Source organism: Silene latifolia, chromosome 11, assembly GCF_048544455.1.
Source record: "Silene latifolia isolate original U9 population chromosome 11, ASM4854445v1, whole genome shotgun sequence".
Taxonomy (NCBI): Eukaryota; Viridiplantae; Streptophyta; class Magnoliopsida; order Caryophyllales; family Caryophyllaceae; genus Silene; species Silene latifolia.
The window spans coordinates 26,258,977-26,269,379 of NC_133536.1; the positions used below are offsets into that span (position 1 = coordinate 26,258,977).

The following is a 10,403-nucleotide window of genomic DNA, read 5'->3' on the forward strand; positions in this document are numbered from 1 at the left end:
TCAAATTCACCAACAAAATTTACATCAACATCATTCCCAATATCTTGTCTTATTTGTATTGTCATCCAACTCTCCACCAAATATCGCGTATCCTGTCAATACTCCACCAACTTATTACTCCCTTAATTCCTCGAAACTCATTATCAATCATATTGTCCTGAAACTTCTATATAATCATTAGCTAATATCCTCATGATAATATCATAAATCTCGACGATTCCTTACTTCTATATCACATAACTCTGGTCAACATTTTTCTCAGCTTACTTTTATCCTTCTTTTCTCTTTACACTCAACAATAACAATTAATAGCTCAACTCCTTATTCCTTCTAGCTAACTCTTTAGTAATCCAGTTACCCTTTCGTTGCTCCAAAACTCAAATTCCATTATTTTCTACCGACATCATCTCACTCTTTCTTACCATGGATCTTCTCTTATTATGCTATCACTCACTCACACTTATCACTAATTTGTCCATAAAAATCAACGTTTAAAGTTCAAACAATTACATCTCCCTTTTTACATCTCTAGAAATCAAAATTCTTTTTATACCGTTAATTGCCCAAGGAAATCCCACAGTGGTTTCACCTCTTAATAAACCAAATCTCCCCAAACTCCCTCACTGTCTACAAATCCACCTCGCGACATGTCTCCACAAAGTTCACTATATACCCCTCTTCTCAACCCTTTTAAAACGAACTTTCACTATGTATATTCTTAACCCATATGACTCCTAACCATCCCCTCCATGATTCTTTACACATCTCAAGCTGCCACCATTTGCGTCCCTCATTTCAATCTTTTCATTCTCACGTTCCATAAACTCACACCATCCCTTGCCCACATTCATTTACTTTTACATTCCCCAACATACAAATATATCGCTCCTCTCATCTCACAAAACATGCTCTATGTCTCAATAAACCATACCAATCTTCCTTTTCTTTTTCCACTATTTGTCACAACACATATAACTTATGTCCTCCCACCGACCTCCTACTCACCACAGGTGCCACTCACTTCACCATAAGATTGGGTAACTTACGTATCAAGACCAACATACATGTAAAACAATGCATAAAGAAGCAAAATAACATCACTGAATTAAACATAATATGCAACGAAGTCAAAAAGGTAAGCATATGACCCAAAACAGGGGTCACTAGATCGAGTATAGGCCACTCGATCGAGTAAGGGACTTACTCGATCGAGTAGGTGAAGATCAGAAGCACGTAAAACAATTCACCAGGGCCACTCGATCGAGTAACTAACGTACTCGATCGAGTGCCCCCTTACTCGATCGAGTACCAAGGATACTCGATCGAGTACCCCAATTCTCAGCACTGTCCAGTTTTCGTAAAACAGTCATACACACAATCACACCCACTTCAATCAATCTCCGTCACCGACTGTCCACTGGACCAGCCCTGCCAGTGGGGGACCGCAGCCGTTCCCACCTAAGCCCCGCTCATCATACCGAGCGATAACCCTGTCCCATTAATGTGCACATCCCCTTCCGTGGCGGGTTCCACGAAGGGCGAAACTAGGGCGTGAAGTCACTCCCGCAAGTGACCCCACTCAGCCGAGAACGCATCTCGAGAACCATAGACAACCAATCACAATCACAATCACAATCACAGTCAACATATCAAACAACTAACTACAGCACATCACCAATATCCCATTATGGGACTAATACTGAGTAGGAAATCCTACCTGGAAAGCATAATTATCGACGGTCTCTACAAATTTTGTATCAAAAAGGCTCTTCTACAAAACCTCCTCCTATCATACAAACATACAAACACTACCGAATCACAATCTACACAAAAACCCCCAAATCCCTAAATTAGGGTTTAACCAAATTAAAAGAAAGACAATAAAAAGGGTACATAGATCTTACCCTCGACGCAAGGAACTCAACGGTATAAACAACGACAAGAACTGACCGTCTGAACTCCGGTAATTGCTAAGAATGCGATTAAGAAGATGAACTTGTTTGCTTTCTCTCTTAAACAGAAATTTAGGTTTTGTAAAAGTGATTTAGAGTAATGACGACGAATCTTAAATACCTTAATCGCATAATTAACAAAACCCGAGAAAACTCCCCGTAAAACCGGACACTCGATCGAGTACCCAAGGTACTCGATCGAGTACCCCCATACTCGATCGAGTGCCCCAGCTACTCGATCGAGTACCCAACAGGTCAGAAACTATTTTATTTCGCAACTTACCCTTACTCGACAGAGTAAGGCCTACTCGATAGAGTACCCCAAAACTTATAAATACGGAGTATTACAGTCTTCCATCCTTAAAAGGAACTTCGTCCCCGAAGTTCAACCCATACTCTAAAAACAAACATACTAACTCGATCAAGACACAACAACGTGACTAAGAACTCAAAACGAAACTCCAACCCAAACATGAACTCGTAATGCCAACTCCACTAACTATTCCTACCTCCACAACATGGCTCACGATATCGTATCTACCACATATATATATCTCATACGACACTAACTCCATACATAACCAACTACATAAACATCAAACGGAATGTTACAGTATGTATATGCTAACTTTATGGAAAATGGTGAAACTTTTTATTTGCACTCATTTCATTTCATGCATGATATAGAGTTGAAATTTTTATATGTATTACCTTCTGATTTATAGGATTTTTGGGCACAGATCTTGTATCAATGCGATTTTTATTCTATTTTATAAAATTCCTACAAGCCTGAATAATGTACGAAATTCAGTAAATTATGTACCCTTTTAAAAATGATATGTTCATTTTATATATGCTTTTACCCCTCATTTTAGCTCGGTTTTTATTGACTATCATACTTTAATTAGTATATTTTTGAGCTAATTTTGTGTTCTAGGTGTATTGTTGTGTTTGTTACGGTTTTGTAGGAATCTAAGCATTTAGAGGCTTTTTCCTATGATTTTGTACACCAAGTTCACTAAGCTAAACAAGGCTAAATATTGGACTAAGTATGTGAAGATTACTTGGGTTTTGCATGAAGATTAGTGGATTGAAGTAAGGAATTACAAATGAAGCCAAATGCAAAGTCAAGCCTAAAATGAAGGTCCATATCAAGGTTGCAAGCATTGGATGCCAATAGAGCTTAGGATGCTAGGAATTTAGAACATTAACCGGGTGATTAATCGCACATTTAATCACCAAACATTGGATACCTTAGCAATTAAGAGGAGAGTTAAGGCAAAATACCGAGGATCATATGACCCCGATCGGGGCCGCCCAACCCCGATCGGGGTTGCATGCTCGTAGGTTCTTACGTTTTTCTCCTCCTCTCCTATAAATAGGAGAGGTATTCCTAGGTTTTAAGCATCCCATTTTACGTCCAAGTTTACTACATTAAGCCTCAAGCATTATAAGTTTTCTCTCATTAGTTTTCATTTCAAGTTTAAGTTGTTTAAGCATTCCTTAGTTAATCATTCAACACTTTGTATTTCAAGAGATTCTCAAGCATTTGTTATTCAATCTTTTGGTTCTAGTTATTTGTTCTTCCATACAAGTCTTCCTTATTAAGGTATTTCTTATTACAAGTTTACAATTTACATCATTGCTTTAGTTATCACATAGTTTTTATAATTGTTACTTTAGCTTTGTTCTTTTCATATGTTATATCACCCAATTAATATAATTCATACAACCATGTTTAATATTCTCTACAATTTAGTTTGCATTTTATATCTTAATATGAGTAGCTAAATTCTCTAGTCTAAAGGCTAGGGGAGCCATGCAAAATCAAACATATAATATGATTAAATAAAGTTTATAATAATTTTGATCAATTGCTTCCATCACATGCTTGCTTTGTTACGCTTAATCTTTGATTATCGGTCGTAGTCGTAGATTAAAACTTGTTTATTCGTTCTAAAGTCGAGAGGCACGGAATTGAATTAGACTAAGCATGTATGGTAGGACGACCTAGTCATGGACGAGAGTTTTTCTAGGACCCGGTCTATGGTTGATACTAATGCCGTAAGGTGGGTATCTTTAAGCCTAAGTAATTGACAAGATTATTAGTACCAAGTTTATCATGTTCATATGTTTACCTTTGCATGAGTGATCCGACCCCTTTAGACTATCTTTTATCATATTATTTTCATTAATCATCCAACCAAACAAACTAAAACCAAATCGTAATCGACCTTGATAAAAATCCACCCATAGCAATTCACGACGTAATTTCCGTTTCCTTGTGTTCGACCCCTATTACTACATTAACTTGTGTCTAGGGAAATTATTTTTGCATAGGTACGCGATAAGCCTATCAAATTTTGGCGCCGTTGCCGGGGAAACGGTTTTATTGCTTTTTGAATTGTCGATTTTTATCTTGTTTTCCTTTGTCTTGGGGAACACTTGTTCCTTAAGACCGTTACTTATCACTTCTCTAGAAGTTGTTGTCTTATGCCCAGGTCCTCTCGAAGTGGAGAATTGCTTTCACCGGATTCCGATCCCGAGAAAACATTTAGGAGAAGACGACGTTTTTGGAGAGAAGTGAAAGAAGCCACCTCACCCGTACAAGTTGAAAGTGCTAGAAAGTCTTACTTAGACGATCTAGAGGTTCTTGAAGAAGAGGAGGTTTCAAATTCATCATCTCCACCACCATCACCATCTACTATCAAAAAGATGGTGAAACTTTCCGATCATTCAAAGCCCACCGCGGCCATGCTTCCGGCCGGAATCACAACCACTCAAATCACCGCGCCGGACTTCGAGATCAAACCGGCTTTCATTAGCCTTGTGGAGAGAAAGCAATTTGGAGGAAGTCCTTTGGAGGATCCCAATTTGCATGTGCAAAACTTTTGTGACTATTGCTCCATGATCCGTCAAACGGGCGTCACCCAAGCCCAAATAAGGGAAATACTTTTCCCTTTCTCTTTGAAGGACAAGGCCAAGCTTTGGATCAATAGCCTTGACCGCACCGCCATGGGAATCACCAATTGGGAGACATTGGCTCTTGCTTTTTACCAAAAGTTTTTTCCACTGGAGAAAACTCAAACTTTGAGGAGCCAAATCACCGGATTCCGTCAACAAGCTCTTGAGAGCTTATATGAGGCTTGGGAGAGGTACAAAGAGCTTCAAAGACAATGCCCACATCATGGGCTAGATGATTAGTTTCTTGCAATAACATTCTACAATGGATGTTGTGCCGAGTCCCGAAGGATTCTTGATTCCTCCAACAATGGGCGGTTTGATCAAATTGACACCGATCTTGCTCATGCCACGATCGAATATATGGCGGTCCATGACGCCCAATATATCAATTCCCGAGTTGTGCCATCTAAAGGTAAAGAAGAATCCTCTAACAACTCTGTTTTGCTAGCTCAAATTGCTTTGCTCCAACAACAATTGGCGGAGAGGGATGCTAGAGATTCCATTCAACAAGTCAATGCCATGTCTTCAACAAGCCAAATCATTGTGTGTGAAGGTTGCGGAGGTGCGGGTCATTATACCGCTCATTGCCAAGCTCCCATTGAAGAGGTAAATGCCTTTTTAGCTTTAAGACAAAATGCACAAAATGTTTATCCACCGGGTACATTCTCAAATACATATAACCCAAATTCAAGATTTCACCCGAATATGTCTTATAGAAGCAACAATGTGCTAAATCCTCAACCACAACCTCCACCTCAACAAAATGCCTATGTCCCTCAACAACAAAAATATATCCCTCCACCGGGGTATCAAAATCAACAAAGGCCCCCACAAAACAATTTCCAACAAACTCAACCTCCACAACAAAATGCCCAACAAAATAACCAAGAGGGAGGTAAGCTTGAGGGCTTGATAGTCCGTATGCAAAAGGAATTGTTGGCTCAAATCCAAAAGAATGAGCAAGCTCAAAATGCCGCAATCAAAATGTTGGAGCAACAAATGGCTCAATTGGCCTCATCTAGCTCTTCAAGGAAATCGGGTCAACTACCCCCTCAAGGTGAGCAACCACATGCTACCCTTAATGCTATTTCCTTAAGAAGTGGAACGAAATATGATGGGCCATCCATGCCCAAAGATGATGAGGAGGTACTTGTTGAGTTGGAGGTCTCTCCAAATGATAAAGAAATTGAAGAAATTCCAAAGAAAGTGGATGACCCACTTGTTGATGTTGAGAAAGTCAAGGAAGTGGAGGATGCTCCTCCAAAGAAAGATATTGAAGCAAAGATTCCGGAAAAAGTCAAAGTGCCATTCCCTCATAGGTTGGCAAAGCATCAAAAGAATTCTCAATTCGGTAAATTCATGGAAGTTGTGAAGAATCTACAGGTAACCGTTCCTTTTACCGAATTAATCACTCAAATTCCATCTTACACTAAGTTCATGAAAGATATTTTAACTAAGAAGAGGACTTTTGATGAGGTTGAAACAATAGCTCTCACCGCCGAGGTGAGTGCTCTTTTGCAAAACAAGTCCCCTCCTAAGTTAAAAGATCCCGGTAGCTTTTCTATTCTATGCACAATTGGCACCTACCAAATTGATAAAGCTTTATGCGATTTGGGTGCTAGTGTGAGTGTAATACCTTACTCTATTTGTGCTAAGCTTAATATGGGAGTCTTAAAATGCACTAGTGTCACATTGCAAATGGCGGACCGTTCTATAAAACGCCCTTTGGGAGTTTTGGAGGATGTTCCCGTTAAGGTTGGTAAGTTTTTCATTCCGGTTGATTTTATTGTTCTTGACATGGCCGAAGATGCCCAAATCCCAATCATTTTGGGAAGACCATTTTTACACACCGCGGGTGCATTGATTGATGTCAAGAACGGTAAAATTACATTGGAAGTGGGTGACGATAAGGTCACATATAATTTGAATAGTGCCATGAAGAGTCCTATGATAGAAGAGTCTTGTTATTCTATTGACATTTTGGATGTTGTTGACATTGTTATAGAAGACTCTACACCTCGATCTTTGTCTAAAGATCCCTTGGAGGCACTCTTGCTTTTAGAATCATTTGCAGGTGATGATGAGATTGGAAATGAGGAGATTGATGCTTTGGAGCAAGAATTGGATGGAGAGGAGCTATCATTGGAGGAGAGCTCACACTTTATAGGCTTGGTTGCTACACCGCAAGATGTTGAGGTACAAAAACCCGAGCTTAAGCCCCTTCCTTCCAATTTGAGGTATGCTTTTCTTGATAATGAGGGGATGTGTCCGGTAATCGTTAGTGCTAAATTAGATGAGAGTCAATTGGCTAAATTGCTTCATGTCTTGAGGTCTCACAAGAAAGCCATTGGCTATAAACTTGACGATTTAAAAGGCATAAGTCCCGAATTTTGCATGCACCGAATCAATCTTGAGGAAGATCATAAACCATGTGTCCAAGGTCAAAGACGACTAAATCCTAACATGCAAGAAGTGGTCAAAAAGGAAGTGCTTAAATTGTTAGATGCGGGAATTATATGCGATTTCCGATTCTAAATGGGTGAGTCCGGTCCAAGTGGTTCCTAAGAAAGGAGGAACCACCGTAGTCAAAAATGATAAAAATGAGTTAATTCCAACTAGAATTGTGACGGGTTGGAGAATGTGCATTGACTATAGGAGGCTAAATCTAGCCACCAAGAAAGACCGCTACCCATTACCTTTTATTGACCAAATGTTGGAAAGGTTGGAATGTCACAAATACTTTTGCTACCTAGATGGCTATTCCGGGTTCTTTCAAATACCCATTCACCCGGATGACCAAGAGAAGACCACGTTTACATGTCCCTATGGTACATTTGCCTACCGTAGAATGCCTTTTGGTCTTTGTAATGCCCCCGCCACCTTCCAACGTTGCATGATAAGCATCTTTTCCGACTACATTGAGTCTATCATGGAGGTGTTTATGGATGACTTTAGTGTTTATGGTTCTTCTTTTGATGCTTGTTTGACTAACTTGTCCAAAGTTTTGAAGCGTTGTGAAGAAGTTGATTTGGTGTTGAATTGGGAAAAGTGCCACTTCATGGTGAATGAAGGAGTGGTGCTTGGTCATATTGTTTCGGAGAGAGGAATTGAAGTGGACCGTGCTAAGGTCCAAGTTATTGAGCAACTACCCCCACCGGTAAATGTGAAGAGTGTAAGGAGTTTCCTAGGCCATGCGGGTTTCTACCGCCGTTTTATCAAAGATTTTTCTAAGATTGCCAAACCCCTTACGAAGCTTCTTTTAAAAGATGCTCCCTTTGTGTTTACTAACGATTGTCTTGAGTCTTTTAATAGGATCAAGAAGGCTTTGATTTCCGCACCTATCATCCAATCACCGGATTGGAACTTGCCATTCGAGCTCATGTGTGATGAAAGTGACTATGCGGTAGGTTCCGTGCTAGGACAAAGAAAGGACAAGGTTCTCCATGCTATCTACTACGCTAGCAAAACCTTGGATGCGGCTCAAATCAATTATGCCACCACGGAGAAAGAGCTACTTGCCATTGTCTATGCTTTAGACAAATTCCGCTCTTACTTGATTGGTTCCAAAGTCATTGTTCATACCGATCATGCCGCATTGAAGCACCTCCTAGCCAAACAAGAAGCTAAGCCAAGGTTGATAAGATGGATCTTGCTTTTGCAAGAATTTGATCTTGAGATTAAAGACAAGAAGGGGGCCGAAAATGTTGTTGCCGATCACTTATCCCGTTTGAAGTTCAAAGATGGAGGTATTGAATTACCTATTGATGATTCCTTCGCCGACGATGTTCTAATGATGTTGGAAGCCAATACTCCTTGGTATGCCGACATAGCCAACTACCTAGTTGGAAGAGAAATGCCACCCAACCTTTCATATCAACAAAGGAAGAAGTTCTTACATGATGCCAAGTTCTTCCTATGGGATGATCCACACTTGTTCAAACATTGCTCCGATGGGCTATTCCGGAGATGTGTCCCACAATGGGATATGAAAGGGGTGCTAGAAGGATGCCATTCTTCTCCTTATGGTGGTCATCATGGACCATCCAAGACCGTTGCAAAGGTGTTGCAATCCGGCTTCTATTGGCCAACCATGTTCCAAGATGCCAAAAATTTCGTGATGGCTTGTGATGCTTGCCAAAGGACGGGTTCCATATCAAGAAGACATGAGATGCCTCTCAATAGAATTTTGGAAGTAGAGGTGTTCGATGTTTGGGGCATAGATTATCAAGGACCGTTTTCTTCCTCAAAAGGGAATCGGTATATTTTGGTTGCCGTTGATTATGTCTCTAAATGGGTAGAGGCAATTGCTACTCCTACCAATGATGCTCGCAATGTGATTAAATTGTTCAAGAAGATCATATTCCCGAGGTTCGGTGTTCCAAGAGCAATCATTAGTGATCGTGGTACTCATTTCGGTGAGAAACAACTTGATGCTTTGTTGGAAAAATATGGAGTCTACCATAGAAGAGGCTTGGCTTATCATCCACAAACTAGTGGCCAAGTAGAGGTTTCCAACCGTGAGATCAAGTCCATACTTGAGAAAGTTGTTGCCAAATCACGAAAGGATTGGAGTATGAAGCTCGATGATACCTTATGGGCCTACCGCACCGCGTTTAAGACACCTATTGGTACCTCACCATATAGGTCGGTCTATGGAAAGGCGTGCCATCTTCCCGTTGAGATGGAACAAAAGGCTTATTGGGCAATTAAGGAGCTTAACATGGACCTGAAATTGAGTGGAGAGAAGCGGTTGTTGCAACTCAATGAGCTCGATGAATTCCGTTTGCAAGCTTATGAGAGCTCCCGTCTCTACAAGGAGAGAACAAAGAGATGGCATGATAAGAAGATCTTGAACAAGGAATTTCAAATTGGTGATAAGGTCTTGCTATTCAATTCCCGATACAAGCTATTTCCGGGAAAGTTACGATCACGGTGGTCCGGTCCATATACCGTCACAAATGTCAACAAGTTCGGTTCCGTTGAAGTGATGACCACCAAGGGCGAAAAATTCAAGGCAAATGGTCATCGATTGAAGCTCTACCATGAGAATGTGATCGTTGGTGTGATAGAGGAAATGACCGTTCAACCTCTACCAAAGAAAGCTTAAACCGACTCAAGCTTTTTCGTCGTGCGGGACGTTAAACCAGCGCTTCTTGGGAGGCAACCCAAGCTTTTTATTGCTTTTATTTATTTTTTGTTTTTGATTTTCTGCAATTTAATTGTTTTTCGTAGATTAGTAATAAAATACTCAACTTAACGATTTTTCTTTTGTGATTTTTAGGTGAAAATGAAGAAAGGAGAAAATGGAGTGCACTTGACACGCAACCCCATGCAAAAACCCCGTTCGGGGACGTGGTTTTCGAAAAAAGGAAAAATAAGTCACCCCATTATACGAGGAAGTCAAAACGCGGACAAGTGGTCAACCCCGATCGGGGCCGCCTAACCCCGATCGGGGTCGTGGTACTGTAGCTGCTTTTTGGTATTTGC

General features: G+C 40.4%; 1 non-coding gene across 1 annotated transcript; it reads right to left on the minus strand.

Annotated features, from left to right (window-relative positions):
• Positions 1-5,039: 5,039 nt before the first annotated feature.
• Positions 5,040-5,146, minus strand: LOC141615589 (small nucleolar RNA R71). Its single transcript, XR_012530003.1, has one exon. It is a non-coding gene; the product is annotated as a small nucleolar RNA R71 (small nucleolar RNA).
• Between the last annotated feature and the right edge of the window lie 5,257 nt (positions 5,147-10,403).